Consider the following 18,245-nt stretch of genomic DNA (forward strand, 5'->3'; position numbering starts at 1 on the left):
AGACAGTGACTATAACATTCACAGCCATAGAGCTCATGTCTTACCAGGCACAGGAGGTTTCCTATGGAGAAAAGAAAACCTCAAAAGCCATAAAACAAAATCCTTGATAAAAACAAAGATGTAGAAATTCTGCTACTCGGAATTATTTGTTTGATTAAATCTGAGCTATCCTAACCTTTTTCTGCAATGATAATTCATCCACAAACATCTGACACTTCAAACATCTTTTACATTTTCCTTTTCTCTGTGGCTCCGGTGCATCTGTGTTCTCACAGCAGAAGCATCACCACTGTTTCTCTATCCTTTTCATTTTCTGTAATGAATCTGATGCACTCACAGAATTGGTGAAGTCATTAGACACATCTTTAAAAGACTGTCACAGCATGGACTCCTGAGGATATGGTGTTCTTGTCTCTTTAAATGAATCAGCTATGTAGAAGCTAAATTGGGAAAGCAGCCAAAAAATTCCCAAGAGACCTGCTGGCAGAAGGGCATCATAGTCCTGTAATATAAAAATATGAACTCTCTGGCATTAGAGCTCCTTTGTTGTAATGCTTTCCAAGATGACTTTGAATAACAACATGTAACGGCAATCACAGAATCATATGGGATTTGAGGGCATAGACAAAAATCACCCAAGTTTTCCACACTTCTTCCTGCCTGTCTGGAGGTGCTCTCTGATGCCTAAAAGAAAATTCAGAGAGAAAAAAAAATTACGTGGCAAATTAGTTTCAAAGACGAGATAAGGAAAGGATTTTAATTTGTGCCTAGGCATAAAGTTACCAGACGCTCACCTGCCCCTGTGTTACAGATGTTACAATTTATAATACTGCCTGTCCAATCCGAGGTTCTCCCACCCTCTGGCTTTTGCTCTGGTCCTGCCCCTTGGGAATTGGGGCTGGAGGGTTTAAGACTGTCTTACTTTATCCTTCTAGTCTTCCTCAGAGCACAAAGTGCACATAGTTACCCAGAGTTTGACTGTACGCTGCGGTTTAGGCCAAAGTACAAGTGTTCTCTAAACAGAATAGGCCTACCTTGACAAGAGACTAAACATTTTCTAATGGAATTCAGGGGATAATTGATATGGGGAGCATGGAATGGGGTAATAGGGTTGGGGAATGTGTGTAGTTACTATGCTAAGGGTAAGGGAATAAGTGCTGCTGCTTCTAAATCTATTTCTATTATATAACTACTTATAAAACTTATAAAAATTAGAAAAATCAAAAAACCAGATGGACCTTAAGGCATCATCTCAGCTCTGTGTCAGCCAAAAATGAGACAACAGACCAGTGTTGATTGGCATTTTCAGTTGAGTTGTCTATACCTATATTGGTCATGCTGTGATTCCTGGCAGTGCAAAGCTATGGGAACATGTGGGACAGGCACTTGGAAACCCTAAATGGGCCTCACTTTGCTGCTGTTCAGACACGGGGAAAGACACCAGATACAAACCTGAGGCAACAGATGAGACTGAATTAAAAAAAAAAAAAACAAAACCAAAACCCAAACAACAAACCCCAAACAAAGGAACACTCTCTTTGTTTAAACAAACTTTTGATATCTCTACGACATGAGTAAAGCCCTTTCCTGTGTAAGGTAGGGAAGAGTTTTTCAGGCCCAAACTCCATGCAAGCAAAGACAAAAGTACTCTCTTAAGCATGAGTCAGGACCTTAATAAAACTGAGCCCTGAAGAATAACCTCTGTGATTTTTGCCCTAAGGAAAGGTCTCAAATCAGAGGCAAAACTGAAAAACCTGAGCCCAGATGGTTTGAATCACAGCCTGGGGCCCAGCTTGGTTAGTTTTCATGTCTGTCTGATGACAACAGCCTCACAGCCAACCACTGGAAGTTCATTCTTACAAGAGCAAGTTGAGATGTTGCTCACTGTGAAAATATATGACTGTGACATATAGGGAAAATATAACTGCTTTGAAGTCTCACAGAAATAATGCTTTCTGCTGAGATTCAGCAGGAAAGTAGCAACCAGTGGTTTGACTGTCAAAAATCCACCTGACATTCAGAAAAATAACAACTGTTTTATATATGTCTGCAATAGCCAGATGCTATGAATCTTGTGCAGCCTCAGGGAATATCAAGGTACTGGATAACATGTGATTTGATATTCCAAAGAGAAAAATAACCTGACAAAACTTTGCTAAAGAAACATTACCAGAAGCATCCAACTGTTGCAATTTCTTTCTCATGCAATGTCTCCGTGGTACCCAACAGGAAAAACTGAAAGTACAAGCTTGCCACCACCAGACAGAAAGATCAAGAGCCATTTTTATAATATGCAATCCAGTGCAAATATAGTATTTAATTCTATTGTCACTGAAGGGATGAGCATCTGTTTACCACCCAAATAATAAACCATATTCTGTGCTGAAGATTAGTTGCCCATTTAAATATTTAAGTCTACAGGTATTTCCCATTGAAAAGCATGATTTATGGGAAAAAAATCACTAACTTACTGAAACAATAATTATTCTCAGACAATGTGAAGAGAGGAAGCAGTCTTGGTAAAGCTATTGACTTTGTGGTCCACAGATAAATCCACTCGTACTCTTGACTTTTAGAAATATTCTGGGCTGTGCACGGACAAGGTGGTTTCAGCATCCTTTTAGGAAGTAGAGCTACAAGGGCAGTGACTAAGTGCTGAAGGGATTTATCTGCTCAGCTCTGGGGCAGCCATCAGAGATATATTCCTGTAGAGTCTTGGCCAATGAAAACAAACTTGCCTGAGAGAGGAGGGAAGTTCTCCTTCTGTGTTATGAGCCATATGGTAACTGGGTTCACACAAATAAACAAATAAAAGCAGTTTCTCTCCTACTCTGGCTCCCCATACACTAAAAAAAAAAAAAATAAATCCTGAAGCAGCACGACCAGGCTTTCTAAAAATAAAGAAGCTGGTTTTGTTTTATTTTTGTAGCTCATGAGGAAAGCTGCTCTAATTTTGCTTGTAGAGCACAATCAGAACTGAAATAAAATATTGCATTTTTTTGCTAAAATCCTTGCTGCCTGGTGCTTTATCCCAATGGTTAGTTAAAATACCAAAGATATTGGTCCCAAACACTGCTTATCATCAGCTCCCAGTACAGCCTCTAGGATAGAGCATCTAAAGATGAAGTTGCAGACAAGATCTAACAGATGTGAAGAACCACAAATTTCCTTTCTGCTAGAGGTTGGAAACAAGATGTCTCCAACCTGAAACAGGATAACATGCTTACAATAAGGACCTGTGAGACAGCTGGTTTTGCAAGTGATGGGTAATTATGATATTTAACTTAATAATTTCAATATTAATGTTGAGCTCCCCCAGATCCTTCAGAGATAATGTTTTCAGTCAGGCAGCTGGACATTTAAATATCCATTCTGTTAATCTATAGGCATTATGTACTGACTACAGCTTTACTGAGAACACTGACCCAGTTCCTGTGAATATATGGCACAGACAGAAAGCTGACATATGGACTAATTACTTTATTTAAGAACAGATGCAAAAATCTACCCCTAAATAAAGGATGTTTGTGGTGGCTATTTAAATTTCATCCAAGAACAACATGCAAACAGATATTTTATACAACTATAAAGCCTTGCTGAATTTTGGGCTGCCTATGTCTGACCTACACCAGTTTTGATTAAATTTACTGGTACAATTCAGTGGTCCGGAATACCTATTTCAAGAATCAGGAGAGCCCCTTTATTTAGTACTGCTTTGTAACACAGAATCTGGATGTTTGTTTCCCTCTCAGGAGTAACATAAACAAGGACAATGCTTTTGTAGGTCTCTGATTGAGATTTAGCTCAGGCTTAAGAAGGGTTTTTACTCGAAAAATATTCACAGTTATATGTAGATAAAATGAAAAAATATAATAAATCTGCAACAGCTACTTTTGGTCAGAAGTAAATTATATTAGCCAGCCCAATCCTATAAGTGAATATTAGTCTCCAGCTTCTTGTCAAAAAATCTCAGGAGTTCTGATACTAATGTGGAAAGTATTGGAGTTCACTGATTACCAGCGGGATAATCATTCCATGTTTCTGGATCTTTGCTTTTAGCAGTTTTCATTACCTAAATTATAGTAAGTGCAGTTTTGTTTCACAGGAGTTATCATCACCATATTCTCTTTAAAGAAAATCCTGACACAAAAGACCACCCAAGACTGAGCTCTCCCTTGCAAGTTGATGTTAAGGGCTAAAGCTGTGTGTGTGAAGACAACATTCGGGTCACCCGGTTCCAACGTCCTCAATTGCTTTCTGTAGTTTCTCAGTCTGAGATCTTATTCTGGCAACTTCAAACAATATTTCATCTAAAACTGGATATGTTTTCTTTCATTTTTAGGGAATTAAATTGGCTTGTACAATATTCTAGTTCTGAACTTTGCTCCAGGTCACGTGACAGCTCTGCGAAACGCTGGGGAGAGGGTAAGTCCACAGCACTCCCCCTCCCCCAAGTACCACTCCTCTTACAGACATTCTGAAAATTGTAAATTTATAATTCAAAGCTTAAATTGGTTTCTCAGAAGGCCTTTTTCTGGGTGCTTTTTGGCAATTATAAGGAGTGTCTTGCTCTGGCTAACAAACATGACATTTTTACATTGCTGTGAAAAGCCTTAAACCTCCATCTGGTTTAGAGAATACCAGGTTCCTTTCTGCAGTGTGAGGAACATAGGAATGGGTTCCTTGTGACAGAGGGATGCCTGTAGTCACTTTTCTTTTATGCTGTTTCTCCTAGGGAATAACATAAGGTCCATGTGCTCTCTTCAGAGTTGCACTCTTATTCTACCTATTGACCCCTGAACTTGTTCTGGTTTCTGAATCACAAACTAAATTTCCTACTTTGCTGGAAATTACAGGGTGCCTTCATTCTGTCAAAAATGGCAGCTTCTCTTTATGGATTTTTTTTGTTTGGTTGGTTTGTTTGTTTTTCCATTCTTTCAAAGGGACACATATACTTTGTTGGCTGGATATGTTCCTATAGCTTTTCTTTCCCCTCTACAGATTGCCACATAATAACATGTGTTTATGATTATTTTGAAAGCATTTACAGAGAAGAATGGAAAGCTCGCTACCAACACAATCCCTGTATCAGCTTTCCCTTTCTTTAATACTTAATACTGGCTACAGAAGAAGAAAACAAAATCTAAAAATGAAACACTTAAGTGTATCCACACAACTCTTTCCCCCTTGCTTTCCATGACCTTGGACTGTGGTATTAGCTTCTCATATAGAACAAAGCTTTGCAGCAAGCAGCCTGGAAAAATAAATTGACTAGTATTTTAATACCATACGCCTAAAGAGTTTCCAAATGTTTATGAGAAGGGAACTCGAAGTACTGAAAACAATGCTCACGTCATGCTTTTGCAAGCTTTCCATTTTTATTTGTTAAAAATATCTCCCCAGACTTTCCCATAACTACATGTTCACAGCTCTATCACCTCCAGCTGTGATCTCATCAGATGTCTCAGGCACAGCAAGGTCAGACCTAGCTGATCCGTGCACACAGAGCTTCCAAGAAAGGCCATTCTGCAGTATGCAATACCAGTAATACTGAATACCAAAGTGCTGGATAATGGCAGCTCTAATTTAACCTTGGCTTTTGCTACCCACCAAACAAAAAAAAAAGTTCGTTGACAATGAAACTCAACGGCAGTGAGTGAATTAATAACTGTTTACATTAACAATTTTTTGTAAGTCATAAGTGCAAATCAAATGTTCAAAGATGGCCTGGGTTGGGAATAAGACCACTTCACTTCATGTGCACAATAATGAGAGAAGTGGCTTGGATTGGCAAAGAGGATCTGTAAAAGGACTGTGGAATTTAAGATATACTTTGACACAAGCTTTCAATGACTGTAGAGCTCCACTGGATAGTCAAGGTAAGAAGCACAGTGATTGCTACTGAGTGTTTCTCTGAGCCCAGGAGTAACATCACACAAGATAGTATACCTCAATTGTTATGGAAATTACAGAATTTATGGAGGAGAAGAATTACATGGGAAATGAGAGATCAATTCCAGGGACTACCTTCTTGGTAAAGGGAGTTTTGTTTGTTTTGAAGAGCCTCTAGTGACCTGAAACCTCATTTGCACTGTCTTTGCTCACTAGTGAGACAGCTGAGGTTCTGTTCATTGAGTGTTAAAACCAGGCTGGTTCCCTCTTCTCAGCCATGATAAGCAGCCTTGCAGTAGCGTGTTCATACTCTCACAATCCTACTTTATTAACTTGGATGAATCCTCACTAGCCTGCCAAGAAGGTCTTTGCTTTGTCAGCTCAAACTGTTTTCATGCATAATGTCACATTTGCATTTCTTTCATGATGTCATTATGCCTGAATCTTCATCTCCTCTTTTCTCCCCTATGAACAGCAGTTCAATGTTCTGTTTCTTGCTTCAGTTGCCCATACTCAGAAGAAATGCACTACTCAAGTTCACAGGAGTTTATCTTTAGACCTGAGGACAAGCAAATCCTGTCCTCCACACACATCATACCTGCCTCCCAGTGTCACACCAGATCAAAGGGACAAGGGACCTGTGAATTTCAGAACAACATCATTCATATAAGTAGTTTTACATGCCCAGAGGCTGTATTTTTTTAATGACTGAAGCTAAGATTTGGGATCCACACCACTCTGATATATCCAAGCAGACTGGGAACCCACATGTGCTGCATAACCTCCAGCTCCCACTGGAGCTGATTTTGAGAATGCTTTTGTATCACTTAGAAGAACACGCTTGCTAGGGTGTTTTTATCTAAGTGTAACTATTAAAGCTCTGAATAGAAGATGCCAAAGGCTGTGACACACATTTATGTGCACCGCATCTCTCTAGGATTTAAAATTATGTTGAAGAAGTCAAAGATTTCAGTAAGTCTAGTTTATTCAGAGGAATCAGATTTTCTCACCTCCATTAGGGAGGACAATGACAAACAGCAAGAAAACCTTGGGCAAGTTAATTATTTACTTGCCTCTGCTGAATTCAGGAACTAAGCCTTAGGCATTCGACCTTGAAAACCATTAGCTAAAAATCTTTGAACACTGGAAACCTGACAACACAGTACCCATGCCAAGCAGAGCAGACAAGGACAGGTACAAAAGTTTTGTAGAAATAAGTACAAGGGAAAGAGACAGAAAGAAACTGAAGAGAAACATTTACTTTGTTGTGCTAGGATGAACCGCAAAAGTTTCAAGACTGGCTTCTTGAAGGACTGGTTGCTAGCCTGACTGAGAGGAGCAAGAATAGTAACAACTTCTAGCAACATTAGTTTTAGTTGCTGCAACATGCAAGACAACTCGAAGAGAAATGGGTGTAATAAAATATAGCAAGATTAAAATAAAAATCCAGAATAGTGGCTCAGTATTGATACTTCTCTCTCAAAAGACTGGATGGTGCAATAAACCTAGCAGTACTCTTTGTCAATCATAATGAAGACATAAGAATAGGAGCAGATGATCCAGAGACAACAAACAATTACTTAGAGAGCCACCAAAGAGCTAGATGGGGCCTACATCTAACCTTAGCAATGTGTGAGAACAGTGGCACTTTGATAACACCCTCTAAATTTTAGCTCTTAGGCTTCTAGAAATTGTGACAGGTGAGCAGTACGGAGAACAAAAAAAAAACAAAGCAAACAAAAAAACAACCAAAAAAAAAATCCCAGCCATATGCAATTTGGAGGAACTTGCAGCAAACAGTCTCTCTCTAAACATGTTAATTTTTCAATAGCCTCAAATTGACTCCCAGATGTAGCTCAGGACATGATAGAGAATGAACAATAACTCCAAGAACAACTGCTCTCAACTGTGCCTTATTAAATTACACATATGTAACCATACTAACCACTGTCCTGTTTATGCTATGTCTCTCAAAAGCCACAAAAAATAAATCAAACCCCTTATCTTTATAATAAATGCCTCTTGTATACTTTGCAATATGCTGTGTCCGCACACAAGTCTGGAGACAAGTTGATTCCACACATAGGACTGTACAGAGAGCACAAGGTCTGCTCCATAAACACAGAGAAATTATTTGCTTAACACATTTCACTTCTCAGAAAAACACTTTGTAATATGCAGGTATTTTATTAATTTGTACACATGATTCTGATCAGGGATTATGATAAAATTTTGTCTGTTTTTTTAACCCCAAGACAAAGCAAAACATAAAGAGGGAGGCTTAACACACGTTCAGTCTGCAGGACACAGCACTCTCAGTTTCATGTGTTCCTGGAAAAAACTAAGTGTCCTCATGGCTCTGTCATTTTTCATGCTCACAGTAAAATAATCAGTCCATATTTTGGTGAATAACAGGGTTTTTTTATGCAAGAGAACCTCATGTGATGCCTTGGTTATATCAAGAGCAGCACATGTTGGATATAGCAAGGGAATGTAGAAAGGCAAGGGAAGAGAAAACTACTTGTTGAAGAAACAGTTGAGCCTGACTACGTGAAGATGTTTTGTACCACAGCTTGAAAGCCTTCATGTGAATGCAATGGATGTGAAGTCAACTAGAGGAGTGCATGGCACTATAACTGTGTTCCTGGGGTTCTGGGCAAGATAGATGGTCAGTACATCAGGATAAAATTAATCCTACAGTGCCCTGGTGGTGAAGGTAGTTCTGTGTTAAGTAAATCTGGGTTTGGAAGCTAACAAGTCCAGCCTGGAACAGTCTTTTTCCTGTCTTGAACAGGTAAAATTTGGGGACCTTTACCAGTTGGGTGCTACCTGCATGCTCTCACAACTTTCCCAAGGTTTTAGAGAGCTCCCTGTTTGTTCTAGAGCCACAGTAGCAGCAAATCCCTCAATGACCTTCTTGGCACTCCCATCAGAGTGATGCAACAGGAGCCATCCACACATGGAACACACTTGGCACAATAGAAATCATGTGGCTGCTACAGAAAGCAGATGACACAGCAAGTGTCCCAACAACTTTAACCAGCCAACAACCCAAATGTTCCCTGTACCTGCACGTGCTTGAGCAGCCATCAGTGCCTCTCTACAACAGGCAATCAGAGAGCTAAATCAAAGTAGAACTTAAGCCAAACCCTCCAGGAGGTATCTATATGTGAAGGCATAATCCTACACATAGTCTACAAAGACAGGTTTGCAATATGGAGACTGAGCACCTCAGATACACTTGCAACTGTGAGATTTGGAGCTTGGGAAACCAGCAGAGCTTGTGGCTACTCTCAGTAGAAGCATCTGAGAACTCCTCTGAGCTTCCTTACCAAAGGCTGACAGAAGGTTCAAGAGAGACATGGTACAAAGCTACTAATGAAGAATCAAATCAAAGTATTTGCCAGCTACCTCTTTTAGATGCAAGAAAGAAGCTCAATTCATTCACTTCTAATAAAAATGTAAAACAACAAGGAGTCAGATTTGGTAGATATTACCTTTGTTGGGTCTCCAGAATTCCCCTTGCTCTTGCAGTGACAAATCCCGAGAGCAACAGTTGCATCATTTCTGCTTTTGAAACATCTTTCCCTTTCCTGCCTTTGAATTTCTTACTCTCAGGGAGAGAAAGGCTCAAAAACCAAAACACGACAAAACAAAAAAACAGCCAAAACCCAAACCAAACACAAACAAACAAACAAACAAACAAACAAAACCACCAAAAACCCCACACACTTTCTAGAAAACAACTATTATTATTCAGAAATCAGTTTTGCCTCAATATTTATCCTCATACTATAGCTAAATCACTGGGGGGGAAAAAAAGACAGAAAGAAACAATCCCTCTTACCATGTTCCTTTTCTCAGCTACCTCTCTACTACAACCATTGCCTTACCCTTTGTATAAATCAGCTGTTCTTTTAGCAGCTTCAGCTGTAAAGATTCACAGGTGTTCTCTCTGATCTTCCCTCTGCACCTGTCAACACCATCTTCATTAATGCTCTTTGGTGGCAAGCTCAGTGTATTTCCTATTATTGTTTGCAAATGTTTAAGGAAACATTATTAGGAGATTCTTATAAGACATCACACTACTCCTTCTTTAGGGAAAGGAATCTGTTAGTAGAAAAATTTTCAAAAGAGGTCTCTGCACTCTCCGCGCAGTGAAGATCAGAGGCTTTGGAAAATCTGACGGAAAGGGATGTAGATGGAGCTTAGCTGTGAATTTCAGCCTGCTGGCAATTGTCTCCTCTACAAGAATGCATCTAGTAATAAGAGTCTTAGATAAGTGTATAATTGAATTTCTGTTGTAATTAAAAAATCGATCATTTCCTCTAGTTTAAGCATTGACCTGTGGTTTTTCTTTTTTCGTGTGATTTTAGTACTGACAAAGATAATACTGTCATTTGCATAACAAAATGACAGGATGACTCTGCATCTATTGAATATTGCTTTTTAATCCTAAAATGGAGTTTAGGCCTGAGGAAATATGTGTTTAGGGAAATGAATTGCTCTTTCAGAAGTAGACATTTGATGTTGCTTTTGGCTCTGGAGCACATGCAGAAGCATAAGCTATGAATGAACAGAACTTTATCCTCTGTTAATGTGACATTTTCCAAATGGCACTTCTCACAAGAAGTAATTCATGACTTCCCTAAGGGTTTGGGGGTTGATTTTCTTACCATCTGTTGGTGAAGAGGTAGCCAAAAGGACCAAGAAACCATGGGTTCTCACTCCAAAATTACCATCTCAAATACCACTGAGAAAAGGCGATAAACTGAGTCACAGAAAGTGTAAATCGACAGCTGAGGAAGGACCTGAATCTACCTTCTCCTGAATACACATCACATCTTTTAAACAGGTGAAGCTTAAAAATAAGCTCCAATACCAAGCAATGGTAACTCGAGTCCAGACTGTCAAGCTGAGAAACAGGCAGGGTCCTGAATGGGGAACCATGTAGCTGAATGATGGGGACTTGAATGATGGGAACTTGCTTTAATCCATAAATAGCACCTCTGTCAGTAATCTAAAAGAGGAGGACCCTGGAAATGAGTCAGTGGTGACTGACTCTCCTTTACATAGATGCTTTTTATGGAGTTCTTCCTCCTCTGTCAAAAGGATCCACACACGTCTGCTATTATGGGTTAGATTAGGCAGCTGGGACCAATTTTGCACATTTTATCTTTCTTTTTTCCAATACGGCAAAAGAATTTGCTTAGAGGAAAAGAAGAGGAGTAATTGCATTAGCATTGAAAACAGATCACTCTTAGAAAGTAGTGTTTTTTAGGTCTAACCAATTTCATAAAATTTACTTAACTTAAACCACAAGAACAGAGTACAGAACTGCAAATTTTAATCTCATATTTTTTCTGTCTTTCTGTGTGTGGTTTTACATGTACATACATAGATGCATACATATATACACATTTTTTAGTGTATATATTTACAGAAGAACATTCACTATTAAGTGTGTGTGTATAAACAGTGATACATTTAATTTTACTACTTTGGCAGTAAAAAAAAAATCCGTGTTTGAAATATTGCAAAGAGGAAACATTAACCACTATGGTTCCCTAAGAAATAGCGGCTTATTAGACGTGGGAACATATTTTTAATTGCAACAGTATCAACTGACACTGCTTGGGCAATATTGGCTAAATAAGGACCAGTAGGCATGAACTTGGCAAATTATCCTGTTATATTCCAGACACTCCAACATGCACCACATCAGGAAAGCGTGGTTTCCCCTCACACCATTTTTCCCATGAAAATAAAGTAGTTTGAAGAGGAGGAGACCTAGTACAGGCCCAGGAAACATTTTGGGAGTGCTTCACAGTACAGATGGGTTATCCCGGATCCCTTGCCTGGAGACATGTCAGAAGGGGACCACTGTTTTCTTAGGCTTCTCTGTGCACAGCTGAGGGTCTGCTAAAGCTGTAATATTGCTAATGAGAGCAAGTACAATGTCCGTGTCTCACTCTACAGAACATCAAAGATAGGAGGTGTTTTTTAACCACCAGAGGAGAGTCCCGCTCTTAATAGTACCATAAAAGGGATCAGAAGAGTCAAGTTAGAGAAGAGGCTTTTTCTGAGTACTTAGGAACTTTCATTCCCCTTCTTTAATGTGTTTTGTACAGTCAAACTTTAGAAGCCAAGAAACTGATGGGAAAATTAAGGCTGGAGGTGAGAACTAAAATGTATAGGCTGAAGATCACTGGAAGATTTGAGTGAATTTTTTGCAAAAGAAAAAGAGATTTCTATGTACTGTGTGATAAAAAAATATGTAGTGAAAGGAAAATGTGTCTCTTGAAAGTAATTTTTTCTGCTGAGGATTGCATAAAATTCTTCTTTTTTAGCTATTCCCTCAACATTCCAGTTGGCTAATAGCACAGATAGACAGAATGGAAATGATTCCAACCTTCAAGAACATCAGTTCTCATGTCCGGGTTTTTCTAAAAGAAAGAAGAACATAGAACTTGCTTTCCAGGATTGCTTTCTGCAAGTGTGGGCGCTTTCTGAGCTTTAAAATTTACCTCTCTTATCCTCAATAAATTAAAAAGAGTTGTTTCACTTTTCATAAAATTATCTCTCTGAAATAATTTTTTCCATTACTAATTTTATATACTGGAAGGTTTCAGTCCTATTTAATATCTTTGTTGATGATCTGGATGAGGGGATTGAGTGTACCATTAGAAAATTTGAAGATGACACTAAGTTGGGAGGGAGTGTGGATCTGCTGGAAGGCAGGAGGGCTCTTCAGAGAGACCTGGACAAACTGGAGAGATGGTCTGATTCCAACAGGACAAGGTTCAACAAGGCCAGTGCCGGGTCCTGCACTTTGGCCACAACAACCCCCTGCAGTGCTACAGGCTGGGCACAGAGTGGCTGGAGAGCAGCCAGGCAGAAAGGGACCTGGGAGTTTGGATTGACAGGAAGCTGAACATGAGCCATCAGTGTACCCAGGTGGCCAAGAAGGCCAATGGCATCCTGGCCTGTATCAGGAACAGTGTGGCCAGCAGGTCCAGGGAAGTGATTCATCCCCTGGACTCAGCACTGGTGAGGCCACACCCTGAATACTGTGTCCAGTTCTGGGCCCCTCAGTTCAGGAAGGATATTGAGGTGCTGGAGCAGGTCCAGAAAAGAGCAATGAGGCTGCTGAAGGGACTGGAGCACAAGTCCTATGAGGAGAGGCTGAGGGAGCTGGGGTTGTTTAGCCTGGAGAAGAGGAGGCTCAGGGGAGACCTCATCACTCTCTACAACTCCCTGACAGGAGGTTGTAGCCAGGTGGGGGTCGGTCTCTTCTCCCAGGCAATCAGCAGTAGGACAAGAGGGCATGGTCGTAAGCTCTGCCAGGGAAGGTTTAGGTTGGATATTAGGAAGAAATTTTTTACAGAGAGACTAATCAGACATTGTAATGGGCTGCCCAGGGAGGTGGTGGATTCACCGTCCCTGGAGGTTTTTAACATGAGACTGGATGTGGCACTCAGTGCCATGGTCTGGTAACCATGACGGTGTAGGATCAAGGGTTGGACTTGATGATCTCAGAGGTCTTTTCCAACCCTGATTCTATGATTCTATGATTTCCACTGCAAAATTATCCTGATGGATGTATTTCGGCTAACCTGGAAAAGGACACTTTTACTTGCTGTGATAAGGAATGGTAAGGAAGCAAATTCATACCATCTAGTATCAGCTTCTAAATGAGGCACCTAAATGAAGATTTTAGCAGTAATAGGCTTCCACTGAGTTAATGGAACAAGATGGGATCTTGCAGAGAACTATTTGTGAGAACTGGATGTGTGTGTCTGTCTGCTAGCTAAAGAGGGAACTTCAAGGTTCATGAATCCTTTGGTGCTATAGAATTGGAGATGAGTAAGCAATATTACCTCTTTGATAGCAGAAAGAAGGCATTAATGCTCTTCCCTGAGGGTGACAGGAGACTGAGACTTCTTCCCAGTGGACTTACACATATATTATGAGTAAGGATCCTCTAGATTCTTAATTCTGAATTTCCTAAGTGTTTTTCCTTGACCTTCAGAGTTTAAGGGGGCAGGTGACACCAGACATGCCTATGCAGAGACCGTGTAAACGACAGTTGATGGGCCATGCTACTAACTGATACCTACACAGCAGTTTGCAGCACAGTATATGTTGCCCAATCCAGACCCTAACATATTCTGTGAATTTCAAAAAAGATTAATTCACTTGCTGCCATTTTGTGGTACCACACATGCTATGATTGTCCGGTCATAGCAACATGGAATGTCTACATGACATACATGTCTCCATGTCTACCTGGAGAAAGACACAATATCTAGAGTGATTTCATCCCTTAAGGAATTTCATTTGGCAGCTATTAAGGGTAAAAACAATGCATAACTTTAGAGCAGTCTAACAGAACATAGGGTTTAAAAAATATTTTTGTTGCTGCATAGTTGAGTAATGGGTAGGAAAAACACGTTCACAATAAAATATAAATGAAACCCAGCTGAAATCTCTGTCGAGTGTCAAATGAATGGATTGTCTCCCTGCTCAGCCTTGGTGCACTGTATGCCCTGGATCTGAGCCAGGCCAGAATGTATACTAAAACTCTGCTCAGAAAGATCCTTCTGAGTTATTTCCCTTCTGGCATCACAAAACTCAAAATGGCCCCACTGGCTGGTTTCCAGTGCAGAGAGTGTCTGTAAATTCCTCTGAAGTTGTTGATAGATGCTAGTACTTATTCTATAAGATGGAGACAAAATTAAAGTTGCCGTGGATTTATTAGAGATACTGTTTTCTGTGGCACACAATGACCTACCCTGTAAGCCTTTTGCAATAAAGGCTTGCTAATACCCTAGAGCATCTCCTGGGGTTTCATTCAGAAGGCACCAGGACTGCACTTCGCTGGACAGTTCCTGTTTGTCTTGAGCTGCTAGAGATGCTTGGTAGAACCATATATGAGCAGCACCCACTATTTACCAAGGCCCTAACTTAGTTTTACTGCTTCTGTACTCCTGCTTATGACTTTTCCCCCACATATTGCCGTGGCCACAAGGATACACATTATTCTACAGAATACAATATCTGTGCTTCTGCCTTTCAGGACAGGCAAAGATGTCACAGGTCACATCAGCTACACTACAGGGGCTGGGCTCCTTCTGCCTGTTAACCCTCAGGTGCTAATTTTTTTAGACAGACTCTCCTCTGACCAAAGGCTGATGTACCCCACCTTGTTAGAAAGAACATTGCACGGAGCCCAGGGAAATGTAATGGTTCCATGGGAGTGAGGAGCAGCAGCTGTGTCAGCATGGTGCTTGCTATGATTACACACCCAGGTTACTTTATAGTGCACTGCTGGGATTTCTGGGATGAGTTATTGTTTCAGCAGCAGTGTGTGAATCATTGTTGGCACACTCATTTCACTCAGAGGAACTATGAGCAGCTCTGAGATAGTGTTAATTCGCCTCTGTTAATGCACAGGACTGTTGTTTTTGGTGTTTCCAATACCTTGTGCAAGGGCTACATGTCACTTCTTGTCACTGTGACAGCAAAGACTACCAAAATAGTGAGGGCCCAGGGAGTTTGCTGCTATCCTGAGGGAGCATCTCAGTACTCCTTTGCCTTGTTTCATAATAAATTTTGTTTGTGCTCTGCAGAATTCATTTTAAACTGGCTGAAATACAGCTCGGGAGAATGGTGGTCTGGAAGACAGGAATGCTGGGGTTATTATTTCAATCTGCCACTGGTTTGCACTGCAGCTTTGAGCAGACTGGCCTAGAGGTGCAACACCTTCAGGAAAATGTACATGGATATAGATATCAGCACCTGATTTATTACCCCATCAGCAAGCCTAATGTTAACTCTTAGCATTTACTTCACAGCATATGAGCTTACTCATTAAAATCAGCCAGGTGATAGATTGTGGGAGGGGCTTTCCCTGGATGAGGTGCCAGTGGTGGTAGATGATGCAGCATGAAATCCTCCCCATGGCCCTGTGTGGAGGCTGCTGCTGGGCAGGGCATCACTCCTCTTTGTTCCCTGCATCACTTGTGGATTTTGGGTAAGGGCTGCAGCACAGACCCAGGGGAGACCACGTATGATAGGCGCTGGGTGTCCCCACAGCACTGTCCTGAGGATATGAGACACAGGCAGAAGTGTGACGTGGGAGCAAGCAGCATGAGTCAGTCAAAGCAGAGCATGAGCAGAGCTCAGGAAAGCAGAAAAGCTATGGACAACCACATATGTAAATATAGATTAACATGTACACCTTAAAAATACATGCTCATACTCTTATGACCAGACAGCAAATTGTTTGAGCAAGCATTACTCTCTGAATATTGTTTCCCTGTGGGAGAAAAAATGAAACACAGAAAAATAACTGAATTTCTTGGGATCATGTAGCAAGTTCAAGGTACAGTTATGGGGCTGATCATGGATTTGATTTACACCGTGTCATTGTGAGGCAATGGTAACTTAAAAAACTTCGTGTTTCACGATTTAAATCCCTCTTCTAATGTCCAACATCTCCTATAAAGACAAATGTCATCCCAAAATGTCAATATTCTAAGAAATGAAGATCTCTGAATAGGTTGCTATAAAGAACATTTTTTATGAGGCTTACTTCCCTAATTAGAAGTTACCAGGGCTTTACCAGAGCAGTCTTAAAGTGTTTGTGGGGAACATTGAATAAAGCACAGCCTTATGCTAACAGTGACTGTCTTCCATTATGAGCCACAGTTAGTGGCAAGCTCTGCCCATTGTATTTTGTCATCCATGGATTTGCTGTGGACATGTCCTTGTGAGTGCAAAAGATGAAGAGAATTTTTTTCTTTTAGCTTTGCACGGTAGAAAGATATCATAACAACAAAGCAGAGGGACTGTCTGGAAGAGGCAACTGTCTTCCATAATAGGGGAAGAATTTAATGAGAAATCTGTGATGTTTTTAGAAGTACTTATGAGCCCAGCAGTGATTTATTGATGGTAGCTGACATGTAAATTAGAAACTTTGTCACAAAACCTCCTTGAAACAGAAAAAATACTATTTAAAAAACAAAACAAAAGTAAATAAAAACAAAAAAAGCAATCCTTTTTGATTACATCAAGGTCTCTGAAGAAACTGCCAGAACTACTTCCCTACAAATCTACTCCTCTGTGTTGTTAGTTTGTCTTCCAACAGCTCTATACAGAAATGCAATGAATATCACATCTGTTGGGCCATTATTATTTCATGTGTGGGGGTGACATTGCCACTTGATGATGCATGGCAATGACGCAAAGCGGCCTGGTGACACGAGTGGGCTGGATTGTTGTTCTCCGTCACTGGAAGTCTCTGCAACTCTGCCTTTGTTGTGAGAGGAGAAGAAGAGATACAGATTTTATTTGGCATAGCAGGGGTATAATCTTAAGTGCAAGCAAAAGAATAGAGGTGTTGGATGGGGATTTGAGCAACCTGGTCTAGTGGAATTTGTCCCTGCCCAAGGCAAGGAACTAGATGATCTTTAAGGTCCCTTTCAACCCAGGCTGTTCTATGATTCTATGATCCGATTGTGAGGCATTGAACAAGCTTTGAAGGCATGAGGAGGACAGTATAGGAGGGTTTTGCAGAAACTAGCTGATGATAGCTGAAACCACTGACAAGATCCAGGCAAACTGTGTAGGATTCTGCATCTCACCTGGCGCTTCATAACAGGGACTGATGCCAAGTCTCAAAAGTATTCTGTTTCTAGTCCTGTATATGAAAGAGAAAGGCTTAAGCTTGATCTTGGTACAAGGGAGAAACAATGTGGGGGTTAGTATTTTTCCTTTAATGGATCTCTGTATAGTATCTGAGTGCTGCTTATCAATTCTAAGGAGCTAAGTGGTATACTGAATAATAAGCATATTAAGTTTTATTGGAAGGTTATGGAGGCAAAAATCTTCCCATTTTTGTTCTTCTGATGGGTTCTTAAATTTCCTTTCAGTTTTGCACCATATTATTTTGCTAAGCTAAGTAAGCTGAGCTGCTGTAGTTTTCTCCAAAGTTATTCCTTCATCTGCTGGAATTTAACTCCAGCTTCCTTTAACCTGTGGGAATGATGCTTCATGCTGTCCCACACGACCCCACATCAGCCATTTATGACAGTGTCAGTACTGTCCTACCGCTATTGGATATTACTAATACCTTAAAGAAATAGGTATTGGTCAATATATATAACCATCACAGTTGCTTTTCTCATGGGGCAAATTCCACTCCTTCTCTGCCACCTCTGGCTCCTCTGATGGCTGCTGAGTAGGGATTATGGTCTCCTTCCACAGGAAAAGGGGTCTTCAAGGCACTGTTGGGTCACGACTCCTTTTAGAGTCATTTGCTCCATTTTGCCTGCCTGTCTCCAGTTTTG

The sequence above is a fragment of the Pseudopipra pipra genome, chromosome 8 (assembly GCF_036250125.1).
Source record: "Pseudopipra pipra isolate bDixPip1 chromosome 8, bDixPip1.hap1, whole genome shotgun sequence".
Lineage (NCBI taxonomy): Eukaryota > Metazoa > Chordata > Aves > Passeriformes > Pipridae > Pseudopipra > Pseudopipra pipra.